This window comes from Heterocephalus glaber, unplaced genomic scaffold (assembly GCF_053883595.1).
Source record: "Heterocephalus glaber isolate CG9 unplaced genomic scaffold, H.glaber_assembly_v1.0 deba00001141, whole genome shotgun sequence".
Lineage (NCBI taxonomy): Eukaryota > Metazoa > Chordata > Mammalia > Rodentia > Bathyergidae > Heterocephalus > Heterocephalus glaber.
In genome coordinates, this window is record NW_028258201.1 from 3309745 (window position 1) to 3324041 (window position 14297).

A 14297-nucleotide genomic window follows, 5' to 3' on the forward strand; every position below is an offset into this window, starting at 1 on the left:
AAGCAAAAGGTCCTGAGTTCAATCCCCGGTACCAAAAAAAAAAAAACCAAAAAGGAGCAGCTAGCCTAGCCGTGTCATCTCTCTCGGCACAGAACATATTCTACAGTATGGTTCAGTTATCTGTGTACTTTTCTCCGCAGCTACTCTGTAACTTCTTCAACAGAGGCTGGGTTTTCTTTATTTTCTGTAGTCTTATTCCTGCCTCTCATATTTAGAAGATAGTAAATTCTTCCTCAATTGAATTATCTCACTTAGAAATTCTGTATCATGTACAAACAAGTCAAAACAGCTCATGAGTACGTTTTGTGACCACAACCTCTTTCCCCAATGCCCTCCCAGGGAATAATGGGCAAGTCCTTTGATTTAGACAGTCTGGAATTTAGGCGCTTCCTTTTTTAGTCATTGTTCTGGTGGGGGAATGGGTTTGTGTGTGTTTTCCCTATGTTCTTGGTATCGATAGTGAGATTGGCTGGTAGACTGCAGTTATAACACAAGTGCTGGTCTGTCTTATATAGACCTGTTCCCAAGAAAACTGAAAGGTGAAATTGTTCTGAGGGGCAGAGAGGATCAGAGAATGGAAGAAATGACTGGCAAAATGTTAGAAATTGCTGAAGTTGAGCAATGCATATATGAGATTCATTATAATAGGTTTCTGCTTTTGTATATGTTGTAAATCTGTAATAAGAAGTTGGGGGTGGGCAGCTAAATGAACAAGGACAAATTTAGTGCTGCTCTTGGAAAACACCTCAAAGCAAAATGAGCTGCTGTTACCAAGTCAGTCCTGTTATCTAGGTTAAGTAGTATGTTTAGTCCTAACCCATCTCTCACCTCCTCTGTTGGTGAGCTATCAGGAGGCTAAATTAAAACATTAGCACTCTGCAGAATTTTATACCTGGTGGTCTGGGAATTGTGACATCCAAGCAACAAGCACCTGTTGCCCCGGTGCTTCCCTGCTTTCCAGCACAGGTGTGGTTTCTGGGGGAAAAGCGCTGGACTATACCTGAGAGAAGGTGAGGCTTTGAAGGGGCTAGGGGTGCGGGGATGGAGAAAGACTAGCGCTCAGCTAGGCCTCCTGTGGCCCCAAGCTTTCAGATGACTGGGAGGTGCTGAAGATACAGGTATTCATCCTCTGCATCCGTCCATTCCACAAGTGTTTGGTGGATATCTGCTGTGTGCCAGGCGATGGAGGAATGAGCTCACCTACTGGGGAGCAGAGGAGGGCAAGGCAGACAATACAACATATATTAAGAGAAGCAAGGGCCAGGGATTTAGCTCAGTGGTTCTGCCGCCTGCCTCGCAAGCGCAAGGACCCGAGTTCGATCCCCGGTATCAAAAAAAAAAAAAAAAAAGAGAAGCAAGCAGAGAAGAGAGAGAGTGCCAAGCATCTGGGTTTGTAATTTTAAGGAGTGGTCAAGGAGTGTCTCACTGAAAAGGTTATGTGTGAGCAGAGACCTGAGAGAAGTTAGGGGTGAGTCAGTGTATGTGGGGGACGTTTATTCCAGTCAGAGTAAACAGCAAGCTCAAAGGCCCTGAGGAGTGTGCCTGGTATATTTGAAGAACATGAGGAGGCCAGCCAGTGTGGATGCAGTAGGGTAAGAGGGAGAAAAACCAGATGTTAGCGGGGGAGTAGATTGAGGCCCCGCATGTTGGGTAAAAACCACTGACTTACTGTGAACTGCGAGTGATATGGGCACCATTGGAGGATTCTAGGCAGGTGAGTGACCTGATCTCACTGATTTTTGAAAAGATTCTGGCTGCTGTATTGAGAATCAACTGTTATGGGACAGGGTGGAAGAAGGAAAACTGGTTAGGAGGCTACCACCTCAGTGGTCCAGACGAGAGACAGGGGTGGCTTGGATCCACAGTAAAGTAATAGAAGAGCAAGAGGTAGCTGGTTCTGGACTGACTTTGTAAGAGGACCCAACAGAATTGGCTGATGGATTGGATGTTTGGATGTTGAGGCTGACCCTCACATTTGGGGCCTGAACAGTAAAGAGTACGATTCCCATTTACTGAAATAGGAATGCTCACAGGCAGGTTGTGAGAAGAGGGGGATACAGAGTTCATGTCTTGTGTGAGATGTTTTTTGGACATCAAAGTAGAGTTTTGTGGTTTTTTTGGTACCGGGGATTGAACTCAGGACCTTGTGCTTTCGAAGCAGGCACCGGAACCACTGAGCTAAATACCTGGCCCTAAAGTAGAGTTGTTGATTAGCAGGTGGGTATACAAGTGTGTTGGACCCTAGAAAGTTATCTGTTCTCCCAGATATGGTAGGAAGCACACTGGTGGATTAGGTGTCAGGATGTGCTCCGCTACCAGGTAGCTGTGTGATCCTTTGGGACATCCCCAGCGGTGCTGGCAGTGTCTTCACTGGAAAATGATCTCGTTAGACTAGAAATGAGCGGTCTTCCTAGCCCTTCCCACTGTGAGAGCTAATGAATTTGGTGCTTAGTAAACACAGTATCTGTGTGTTGAGAGCATTTTGGAAACTGGCAAGCTCTAAATGAAATAGTGGAGTTGATGGTAAAATTCCTTCCTTTATTTGCCAAAGAAATACATGGCAGGGAGTGCCTGCCATGTGCTGGGTGCCGTGCCACACAAGGGTACAGTGATGGAAGGTGAGTCTGCACCCTTGTGGAGCACTGCAGATAACTCCCCCGCCCCCCCAGGTAGCTCCACTGTTAACTGCAGAGGGAGCACAGGGCTGGAGTCTGACATTGTGGTGTGGCATTAGCTGGGGAAAGCTTTTCCTTGACCTGGGTCTGGGAGGAAATAGTGAACATGGATGTCAGAGATAAGGCAAGATGATATTCCAGTTGAGCAAGTGTTCAGCCTCACTGGGACTGGGGAAGAGTTGAGATAGGAAGGAATGTGCTGGTGGGTCTCATTCCTTCCCGCCCTCATTTTTTCAACATTTACTGTCTTTCTAGGAGCTTCTCTTTAGAAGCTCATAGTTTTACCATAGATGAAATCTGGACTTAGAAGCTATGATTAGATTTTATTTACAATAAGTGGAGTTGAATTGAGATTCTAATTTGAGTTAATGGGCTCAGTTAGCACTGGGCACAGTGGCACATGCCTGTGATCCCAGCTACTCTGGAGGCTGAGGCAGGGGGATCGCAAGTTCAAGGCCAGGCTGGGCAACTTAGTGTGACCCTGTCTCAAAATGAAATTTTAAAAAGGCTAAGGATGTAGCTTAGAGCTCCCACAATCTGCAGAACAGAAAAAAAAAAAGAAAAAAAGGAGGGGCCTTAGTTAGCTATGTAACCTAGCAGTATTAATCTTTTGGTATCTGGGCACAGTCTTTGAATTTTTTTTTTTTTTTGGTACCGGGGATCAAACTCGGGTCCTTGTGCTTTCGGGGCAGGCGGCGGAACCACTGAGCTAAATCCCTGGCCCCTAGGACCTTGCACTTTTGAGGCAGCAGTGGCACCACTGAGCTAAATCCCTGGCCCGTTTGTTAGGTCCTAATTAAACCAAGAGGCATGTTTTCCAGAAACTTAAATTATAATCAGTATAACATTAAGAATGTGTTATTTGCCCCTAAAAGAGTCAGGTATTAAGGAAAGCACATACTCTGGCAGCACAATCCATTAATGTATCTGGAAGTTGTCTTCAGCTATGTTGATCCTTACATCTCTTAGATGTTGGTGCTTATACAGTAGTGCTCCTCTATCCGTGGGCATCGGGGCCAAAACCCCCAGTGCATGACAGTCTGGCCAGTACCGAACCCTGTAAGTACTGTTTTCTTCCTGTGCATACATAGCACAAAGTTACTTTTTCCTTCTTAACTAAGCATTTGTCACGATACTGTGGCCATTACTTTTGCAGTCTAAGTGCAACAGCAAAACTAGCATAAAGTTATTTTTCCTTCTTCACAATTCCATGAGTGGAGAATTTGTTTTTACTATCAATCTTAGAAACTTCAGCATGCAATTTTTTTTCCTTACTGAGAACTTCACCTTTTTGCTTAAAGGAAGCACTTTATGGCTACTCTTTTTCATGTTTGAATTACCAACATTACTTACTCTTGCACTGTGGGGCCATTATTAAGTGAAATAAGGGTTATTTTAGGTGTGGCTGCCCGTGACAGTCTAACCACTGATCTGCCTTTGTGGGATTGATAGGAGGGTAACGTGCCCAGAGAGCGTGGATACTCTGGACAGAGAGGTGATCCCTGTCCTGGGTGGGATGGAGCAGGACAGCGTGAGATTTCATCATGCTATACAGAATAGTGTGCAATTTAAAACTTACGAGTTGTTTAGCTCTGACATTTCCTATGTAATATTTTTAGACTGTGGTTGACCATGGGTAACTTTGAAAGTGAAACCTAGGATGGTGGGTGGGGCTACTGTATAGTGAAGAGAATCTGTGACCAGGTAAAAAAGAATACAAGATGCTGGTGGCCAGGGATGTAGCTCAGTGGCTCTGTGCCTGCCTGGCAAGTCCAACGTCCTGAGTTCGATCTCTGGTGCTGGAAAAAAAAAGAATACAAGATGTAGCCCATCCTAATTGATAGGCCAAGCACAAAACTAGTTTACAGTGGTCATATAATCAGCATCTATCACTTAGTGAAATGGGAAAAAAAATGGGAAAATTTATCCTGGTGGGTGGGAAGAAAAAAACCTGACATACAAATCTTAAGTGAAGATAAAACTGTCATCTTTAGCCTACTTCAAGTGCTGATTCCTAAAGCCACAAACCTAATGTGTATAGAAATGTGAAAAAAATCCTATGCAGTCATCAGTTTTGCTGGTAGTGGTACAGGACTTACAGCTCGGAATCACAGAGATCTGCCGTGTTGGGTGGGTTGCTCAAAGCCTCCTTATGTGCAAGACTAACCTGCTGTGAGTCAAAGGGTCTCCTCCAGTGCCTGTGGGTTAACACTCCCCAGAGCTTGCCACCCGGTGAGCTGTTCATCTCTGATCTCCATTTGGAACTGTTCATCTGTTGGAATTCCCTTCAGCTTTGGGATGGTTGATACAGCATGAGATGCAAATAATTAAGATGACAAAGTAATCCGGGGCTTCTTGAGATCATCGGGCTCACCTGAGGCGTGGGTGCAGGGACATGGTTGGGTGCCTAAGACCAGAGTTCTTTTCCAGTGCTCACTTCAGCAGAACATACACAGAGTTCTTTACTCTGTCTGAGACCACCCTGTAAACCTAAGAAGTACCAGGCTGGAGTGGGAGAGCCGGGAGGGAGAAGGGTAGTCCCTGTTTAGACCCTACATCAGCCAGAACTACCCTCACTGTTCCCTTATAATCAACTTGACCAGTGTTCCGTATAGAATTCCATAATGGCATTCAGGAATTGTGAGCTGAAGTGGTTTTGTTGCAAACCTGTAACATCATAGGTTCTTTCTTATCACTTGACTATCTGTGCTTCATGATTAAGGAATCATGGATACTCCTGGAGCCAACAAAGGGAGTGCAAAGCATGCTTTTAGGCTTTTTGAATCTTTCATTTATTTTGTATAGATAAAACATTCTCAGAGCTTAACTGAAGTATAAAAGAAAACCATTGAAAAGTCATCTTTCCCTAGTCATGCCCCAGTCACTCAGCTCCCTTCAGGCAGCTCTGATTAGTAATTTCTTTCTTTTCTTTTCTTCTTTTTTTTTGGTACTGGGGATCAAACTCAGGATGTTGTGCTTGCAGGGCAGGCATGGTGCCACTGAGCCAAATCCTTGGCCCAGGTTAGTAATTTCTTGACTGTCCTTCCATGGACTTTTTAGATCTTTCTAGGTTTTTAGGAGATTCCTCATTTGTGTCTTACATAATATGGAAGTTCATACTAATAGACATTTATGCTCCGTGTTGTGTGTGTGTGTGTGTGTGTTACTGGGAATCTACCCCAGGGGCACTCTACCACTAAGCTATATCCCAACCCCCTCTTTTTTGTTTGCTTTGTGTTTTTTGAGACAAGGTCTCCCTATGTAGTGCAAGCTGGCCTTGAATTCACAACAATCCTCCTACCTCAGCCTCCTGAGTGCTGGGATTATAGGCATACACCAACCACACCTGGCATCCTTTTCCACTTTTTTTTTTTTGGTACCAGGGATCGAACTCGGGTCCTTGCACTTGTGCAGCAGGCGGCGAAACCACTGAGCTAAATCCCCGGGCCCCTTTTCCACTTTTTGATAGTCTCACTAAGTTGTCCAGGCTGACCTTGAACTTGCAGTTGTACCTCACCCTCCTGAGTAGCTGGGGTGCTAGGTGTGTGCCACCACGCCCTACTGGAATAGATGTTTTTCTTTGTAGGTTCTAGGAGAAATGATGTACAGGAAATAATAGGAATGCTATGGGGAGAATAAAAGAAACCTCAAAGACAGAAGGACTGGCTTTTCAAGGTAGCATGTTTGGTGTAGAGCTGCTTCTCAGTCGATTGTTGGCATCTTTTTATTTCAATCTTGTTTGGTTCTTGCAATACAGGAGATTGAATCCAGGGCCTCCTGCATGCTAGGCAAGCGCTCTGAACTACAGCTTCAGCCCTTTATTATTACTATTTTATTATTGTTATTATTATTATTATTATTATTTTGAGATAAGGTCTTGCTAAGTTACCCAGTCTTGCCTCAAACTTGCATCCTCCTGCCTCACATTCCCAAATAGCTGGGATTATAGGTGTCCACAACCTGTATCTGTCTCAACCATCTTATTTTTAGTTTTTATTGATTTTTTTTTTTCACAGTGCTATAGATCTTCTCAGGGCCTTGTGCCTGCAAGGCAAGCACTCTACCAGTCCACCACTGAGCTGTATCCCCAGCGCTTTGACCATTTTATTTTTAAAGACTTCTACCCCTTTATTTGTTCATTTCTTTTTGTTCCCTTCTAGTCTTGTCTCAGATGGAGTTGAGTTTTTTGCAAGTTGGAATTGGATGAATGTACAACCTTATGTCTTTTTTTTTTTTTTCACTTATGGTTAATTTGTTAATCTCACTCTATTAATCCAGATGGTCTTCATGGTTCTTGTCTAAAACATTTAAACGAGAATCATTGTCCGAGTAGCTGCTGTTTATTGTGCATTCTTTTTGTGGATAAATTATGAAGATGAGGTTATTAGATATTGAATCCTGAACCTTTCCCTGTGGGGTTAAGCACAGATTGTTCACTTGAGAGCCTGGAGCAACTTCAGTGCTATGAGACACACTTGTGCCTGTTCTTCCACCTTGCCACCTTCAGTAGATGGATTTGGATTTTTTTTAATTAATAGACTTTCCTAAGTGATTTTAAGTTTATAGAAATATTGAGCAGAAAGTACAATATGTTTCCATATGCTTCCCCTACTCGTTTTATTATTAACGTCTTACATTGGCATGTATATGTCACAATTGTTGAACCAGCCCCAATATAGTATTAGTAAAGAGTGTACACAAGGGCTTACTCTGGGTTCCATAGTCTGTGAGTTTTGCCAAAAGATGTCATGTCACCCTTACAGTATCAAACAGAAGAGTTTTGTTGCCTAAAAGTACCCTGTGCTGCTCCACCTATCCATCCTTCTCCCTTTTACCCAGGACTTCTAGTAACCCCAGTTCTTTTTATTGTCTCTGTAGTTTCACCTTCTTCAGAATCTCATAGAATTGGAGTCATTTGTACATAGCCTTTTCAGACTGACTTCTTTCACTTAGCAATGTGCATTTAAGGTGCCTCCATGTCTTTGGGGGGCTTGTTGGCTCATTTATTGTTACCGCTGAGTGATGTTCTGCTATAGGGATGTATCAGTTTGCGTATTGAAGGATATCTTGATTGTTACCCATTTTTTTGACAACTATAAATAAGGCTGCTATAAATGTTTATATGCGGATTTTTCCAGGGACATAAGTTTTCAGCTTATTTGGGTAAATACCCAGAGAGCATGATTGCTGGATCATACCAGGAGTAATCAGAATATATGATGAGGGCCGGGGATTTAGCTCAGTGGTTTCGCTGCCTGCTGCGCAAGCGCAGCTACCCAAGTTCGATCCCCGGTACCAAAAAAAAAATATATATATATATACATGATGAGTGTTTAAATTTTTAAAAATTATTACAGTAAAAGACACATTGCTATTAATCCCCTTCAGAGTACTCCCCCTCACTTCAAACACACCTTTTCTCTCTTACCACTTTCTGAAGCAGTTCTGGAAGTCCTCTTTCGTGTCTTTATGAGGTATGGTCAAAAGTACATTGAATGCTGCCACTGATTCCCTTCCAACAGAAACACAGGCTCATGAAAACATCACAGTGTGTCCTCATCCATCTTATCCACTGGAGCTGGCACCGTATGACTTCTGACTCTTCCCCAAATTCAAAATGACCATGAAAGGTAAACATTTTGAATCAGTTCAGGACATCAAGGGAGCCACAACAGTCCAACTAAAAAGGACTTCCAGAACTGCTTCAGAAAGTGGCAAGAACAATAGGATACATTCGTTCAAAGAGAGGGGGAGTATTTTGAGGGTGATTGATGGCAGTGTGTCTTTTACTGTAATAAATCTTTTTAAATTTAAGCATTCACTGTAGTTTTCAGTCACACCTCATATAATGCTTGGCTTTGTAAGAAACTGACTCTTCCAATGTGCCTGTCCTTTTGTTGCATTCCTACCAGCAATGAATAAGACTTCCTGTCACTCCACATCCTTGTCAGGTTTTGATGTCAGTGTTCTAGATTTTCACCATTCTAATAGTTGTGTAGTAGTATCTCATTGACCTTTTAATTTGCAGCTTTCTAATGACACAATGTTGAGTGTTATTTTTTGTGCTTTTTTGCCATCTCTTTATCTTCTTTGCTAAGCAGTCTCTTCAGATCTTTCTTTTTTTGAGACAAGATTTCAATATATAGTTCAGGCTGGCTTTGAACTCAAGATGTATATAGCCCAGGCTTGTCTTGAACTCGTGGCAATCCTCCTGCCTCAGTTTCTCTTCCCCATTCTTTTTTTTGGTACCGGGGATCGAACTTCGATCCTTGCACTTGTGCAGCAGGCGGAGAAACCACTGAGCTAAATCCCTGGCCCTCTTGCCCATTCTTTAATTGAGTCATTGTATCCTGTGCATATTTCTTTGTCAGCCTTGACTATTGAATTTTGCACTTGTATTTTGTATTTTGGTAAAAAGTAATATCATAATTATTCTTTCCTGTTCTTTAATTATTGAGAGTCAAACTTTTTCAAAGTTATTTACTGGGCCAGGGATTTAGCTCAGTGGTTCCACTGCCTGCCTCGAAGGCTCAAGGTCCTGAGTTCGATCCCCAGTACCAAAAAAAAAAAAAAAAAAGCTATTTATTTACTGGGGGTGGTGGTGGTATTTTTTGCTTATGTGAATTCTTTTCTACCATTTGTCCAGTAGGAATTATATATTGTTTTTGGAACTTTGTGTGTGTCTGTGTTTTTGATATATTTTATTATTTTTTCTTTAATACTTTCCCCTGTGTTTTTAACCAGCTCGTCATTTGATTTTCTTTTGCTTCCAAAGTCCAAAATTTCTCTTCCTAATTACGATCCGGTTATTGTTCCATTTTGATGAACCGATGAAATAAAAATTGAACCTTTTTATCTCAGGGAGTGTTTTTAAAATAACATGTGGCTCTGACGACCCTGTGCCTCCTCAGGCTGATGGGATGTTTCATTTTCAGACAGCTCTCCCCAGGCCCGTGGTGACCCCAAGCTGAACTGCAGGAATAATTCAGATTGACCTTCATCCTGTCTGTGCTAATTTGCTTCTTGGTGTAGAGCTCACCCTTAGGATGATCCTTCCAAAATGCCTCAATTCTGGACTTTCCATTAACTAAAGGTGGGTTGGAAACCCAGGCATGATTTTCATGCTGGGTGTTTACAAACTGAGGTGTTAAAATTCACTTGAATATATAGCAGAAAATTAGATTTTAAAGTTATTTGTTTTAGTTTAAATGAATCCCACTCGGTAATAATGGGGGTCTGTATTATCATTGCCCTCTTAGAGTTGGAAATAATCCACTTTACCTAATTCTCTTTTCTGTGACTAATTCACATCTATAAAGATGCAGTAGCCAAATAGGAACCATACCAAAAGTATGATTTGGGCTTTTAAAATCAATGTGCCTTTTGCAAAGAGATGTTTAGCTGATGTTTTAAATTTGTGTCCTGTTAATGCAAGTTTCTGTTATTAATTTCCTGTTTTCTCTTCAGTGTTTAGAAACCCACGGAACTAAGCTCGCCTCACTAGGGGTTTTTTGTGTGTGTGCATTGAAGCCTTTTTCTGTAATAACAAATACTGAATCATTCTACTCCAGCTCTCTCAGATCTGGCCCTAATTTGTTCAACACTTGTCTCCATCAGCCTCTGTTCCTCCCAACGTAGTGTTTGTTTGCCATCTATGAGTTTTCCATGTTTGCAAATAAGGCATTTTCTGAGTGAAAATTGACATAATTTTTTTTTTCCAGTACTGGGGATGGAACTCAGGACCTTGTACTTGCCAGGCAGGCACGGCGCCACTGAGCTGCATCCCCAGCCCTATCATAATTTCTTTTCTGATGAAACGTGAACATTCTTCCCTTTCCAAGCAAATGTGTTTGTTTGTTTGTTATTTGGCTTTAAACTCAGTTGCCCTCCAGGCTGGTGAGGCAGAGTACAAGGTCCAAGGAGCTCTGTGTGGCAGAGGTGAGGAATAGTGAACAGGTGTCTGTGGTCGCCACAGCTGCACGTGGGTATGGATCAAGTTAGACCTCAACAATGACAAAGCTGAGAAACACAGGCACCAGGGCTGCACTTTAGTTTCCTGTCTTTCACATCCCTTATTTTTGCTGCCCTGAGGAAGTAGTTTATTTGTTTGTTTGTTTGTTTTGGTTTTATTTTGGTACTGGGGACCCTGCAGTTTCAAGGCAGGTGGTGGAATCACTGAGCTAAATCCCCAGCCCCCTGAGGAAGTAGTTTAACTTCATCTCATTTTGTGGGTAGACCTAAAGATTCAAAGCATCAAAAAGTTCCTTTCCTATTACCTCTTCCCAATAATTACATGTCATGTTTTTATAAAAGGAAACACATTGATATATTATGAAGCCATAGGATTGTTTCCTGCATTAGATCCAACATTGGGTTAAATTCATTTTTTAGGGCCAGGGATTTAGCTCAGTGGTTCTGTTGCCTGCCTTGCAAGCGCAAGGACCCAAGTTCGATCCCCAGTACCAAAAGAAAAAAAAAAAATTCATTTTTTAAAAGTACAACAAACACCTGGCTGTGGGACTCATTCTGGGAAAGTCAGGAGTCACTCATATCTGCTTTTCCCTCTTCCATGGGCTGGCTCTCCCCTGAACCCAGTTCAGGTCTTTGTGGCGCTGGTAAACCTTATCCCCTCCAAGGAGAAGAGGGAGGAGCTGCACCCCCGACTGCCTTCTCAGGGCCCCAGGAGTTATGAATCTGAAAAGGCCAAGGTAGGCAGGAGCTGCTCAGATGCACGCCCTGAGGTGCAGCAGGCCTCTCTGGCTCTGCCCATGTCACTGCTGTTGGTTGCCAGTAGACTCTCATTTAAAGGAGGGGAAGGGAGAGAAATGGCATTCAGGACCCTGGAGTGTGCTGGCAGCCATGAAACATCCTCACCCTTGTAGTCAGGGAGCCTTCGAGATCGGGAAAACCAGAGAGCGACTGTGGACTGTTTTAAAGTTCTTTATCATGAGGTTTAAGGAGGAAAAGTGAGTGAGTCAGGCTACTTAGATCATGCTAAGGAGTGGAGATTTGTTTTCTTTGAGCCTAGAAAGGGTTATTTTGGGAAATGCGGCTACTGGCTATCCTTCCTTTCACGGTGGGCAGACCAAGAAAGACTGGGTTTAAGTTCTAGGGTGTGGGGTGGAAGCTAAGCAACCTGTGTTCAAGTGTTTCTGAGTGCTGACAGTGTGTTAGTCACAGTGGATTAGCAGAAGGAAAAAGCGAGCCAGATTCCAAGAGGTTCAGACACTAGGGCAGCCAGCCTGGCTTTGAATCCTGGCTTCAGCACTTGGTAGCTTTGGGACCTTGGCCTTAGTAACCTCATCTGTAAAGGGGATGGTATATCTGCCTCCTCATGCAGCTATTTTTAAGATTAAAAGAGTTGAGCAGTGGCTGGCGCACACCAAGGAGTACATGTGTGATAAATGTTAGCATGAGCAGTGGAAAGGATTATAGGACCATTGGGCCCTGTTTTATAGATTGGGCTTCATTTTATAGATAAGGAAGCAGACATAAGAGATGAAATCAACACAAGAAGCCAGTTCTGCCGACCTCTAGTCTGAGGCTGTGGCCACCACTCCTGGCTACATTTTAGAAATACACAGACTTTGAAAGCATTTCCCTTTAAGGTGCTCTAACTTCTTCTCCTCAGAGCCACTATTTCCAGAATATTTCCTGTCTGCCAGCACTGTGCCAGATGCTGACATATGTGACTTCATTTAACCCTTACAGCAACCTGGGAAGCAGGTTGTATACCCTGTCTGAAGCCACTTGTATACCCATCTCTGGGATCAGAGGCTCAGAGCTGTTCTTATGTGTGCCCAAAACTGCACAGCTTCTAAGAGATAAAGCGTGGATTGGAACAAGGTTGTCTGACTGCAGAGCACACATACTAAAACTACCTCTGCAGGAGCCACAAGGCCCAGTCATAAGGGCTTGAGACCATTTTGCAATGCCTTTTGTGGTGGTTGTTTTCAGTACTAGGGATTGAACCAAGGGCCCCATGCATGCTTGGCAAGCATTCTACCACTGAGCTATACCCTGGGCCTCCTTATTTTTAAAGGATACAAGGTCTCACTAAGTTGCCCAGGCTGGCCTCAAACTCGTGATCCCCATGCCTTTGCCTCCCAAGTATATACAAGGCCTTTCAACCTACAGCCTGCTTTGTTTTTATTTATTTGGAGGGGTGGGTAGGGGGATCAATCAGGACCTTGCACTTGTGAGGCAGGCCTTGGCAGCATTGAGCTAAATCCCCAGCCCCTGGCCCACTTTCTTTTTAGATTAAAGTGTCTCCTACATGTCCTTATTCCTGACACAATGTGATTTCACTGAACAGTTAACAAAGGAATCTCTCTTCTTGATTTTAAAGAGAATGAAAGTTGAGGGCCATAGAGTAGACCATGAGAAGTCAGGGGCAGAGCTTTTGTGAAATAGGAACCACTGAGGATTATCAGGGCTCTTAGCAGGGTTGAGTCCTAAAGGACCAGAGAAGTTGGGTTAGGTTCCAGAATTCCCACCTTGACTGGTAGCTTTTATCCCTGTAATATTCTGATGACAGCCTTGGATTCCCTTCCCTTCTGAAAAATTCAGAGACTCACACACCAGAAAAGTATTTTCAGGTGATTTCAAGACCCCCAGCTTCATAGAACCTCTGTACTTGGCAGTGCAGGAGAGAACTTGAGAGCACACTCTGGACTGGATGGTCTGGGCTCAAAGCCACTTCCCACATTCACTGGCTTTGCAGCCTTGAGCAAGTTACTTGAGCTTAGAAGAGCTTACCTATAATGACATTGAAGCATAGGGCTGTTGCTTACACATGGTTGGTATTTCAATAGTATTCAGTATTGGTAGTGATAGTATAGCTCCTTGGAGCTTAGCTCATTCATTGCTTGTGGACAGAATGAATGAATAATTCAGTTGAGATGCCAAGCCTGGGATAGAACATCCCAATCATGGTGTCACAGATGGGCTATAGTTATACCAAAATATTGATCTGCTCAACTCTTGAGGCTGCCAAGGCCCCAACTGGTTGTTCTGGCTTCAACAGCAGCAACTGCCACATGACATACTAATACCCTTCTCTCTGCATGCCCTGACATGAAAACTGACTATCAGCTGGTAGGTCATGAGGCTCAAGCAGGCAGCTCCATTCCAAGACCAGGAGAATTCTGTGGATGGGTGGAAAAAGAGTCTTAACAACTAGACAAGAGCAGAGGTGGTGGGCTTCCCACAGGCTTCGTGGGTGTGGGGTCTGCAGCTAGGGTTAGCTCCATGCCACAGCAGATACACGAGGGTCTGTGGATAACCCAGAGCTGGAGGTGCTAGAGAAACTGCTGTGAACCCAAAACCAGAATGGAGCCCAAAGTCCTGAGTAGGCCATAGATCTTAGGCAGTGAGAAGTACGAAAGGAGGTGAGCACAGGGGTGTGAGTGCTGGGAGGAGGTGCTGTTCAGAACTACAGAATTTTTAACAGGACTCAGCTTTGTCTGCAAGGTGGACTTAGGGTGATAGTAAACTATTGAAGGGTTTTTCAGGGAAGCGGTATGTTTAAGTTTGTACTTTTTTCTTTTCTTTTGATGGTGCTGGAGGTGGAACCTGGGGACTCCTGCATACTACGCAAGAGCTCTGCCCCCGAGCTCCATG

At 43.4% G+C, this 14297-nt stretch overlaps 1 protein-coding gene across 7 annotated transcripts in view; it reads left to right on the forward strand.

Moving 5' to 3' along the window:
• Znf76 (zinc finger protein 76) overlaps positions 1-14297 on the forward strand; it is a 32483-nt gene that overhangs the window by 3921 nt on the left and 14265 nt on the right. For 2 of the 7 annotated variants that reach the window (XM_087210508.1, XM_013072873.3), the window contains exon 2: positions 9611-9768. The exons of 4 other annotated variants lie outside the window; for them this stretch is intronic. The gene's annotated coding sequence lies outside the window, so the exon portion shown is untranslated. Of the gene's footprint in view, positions 1-9610; positions 9769-11270; positions 11384-14297 lie in introns of those variants that run through there. One more of the 7 variants, XM_021259958.2, reaches the window with a different exon arrangement.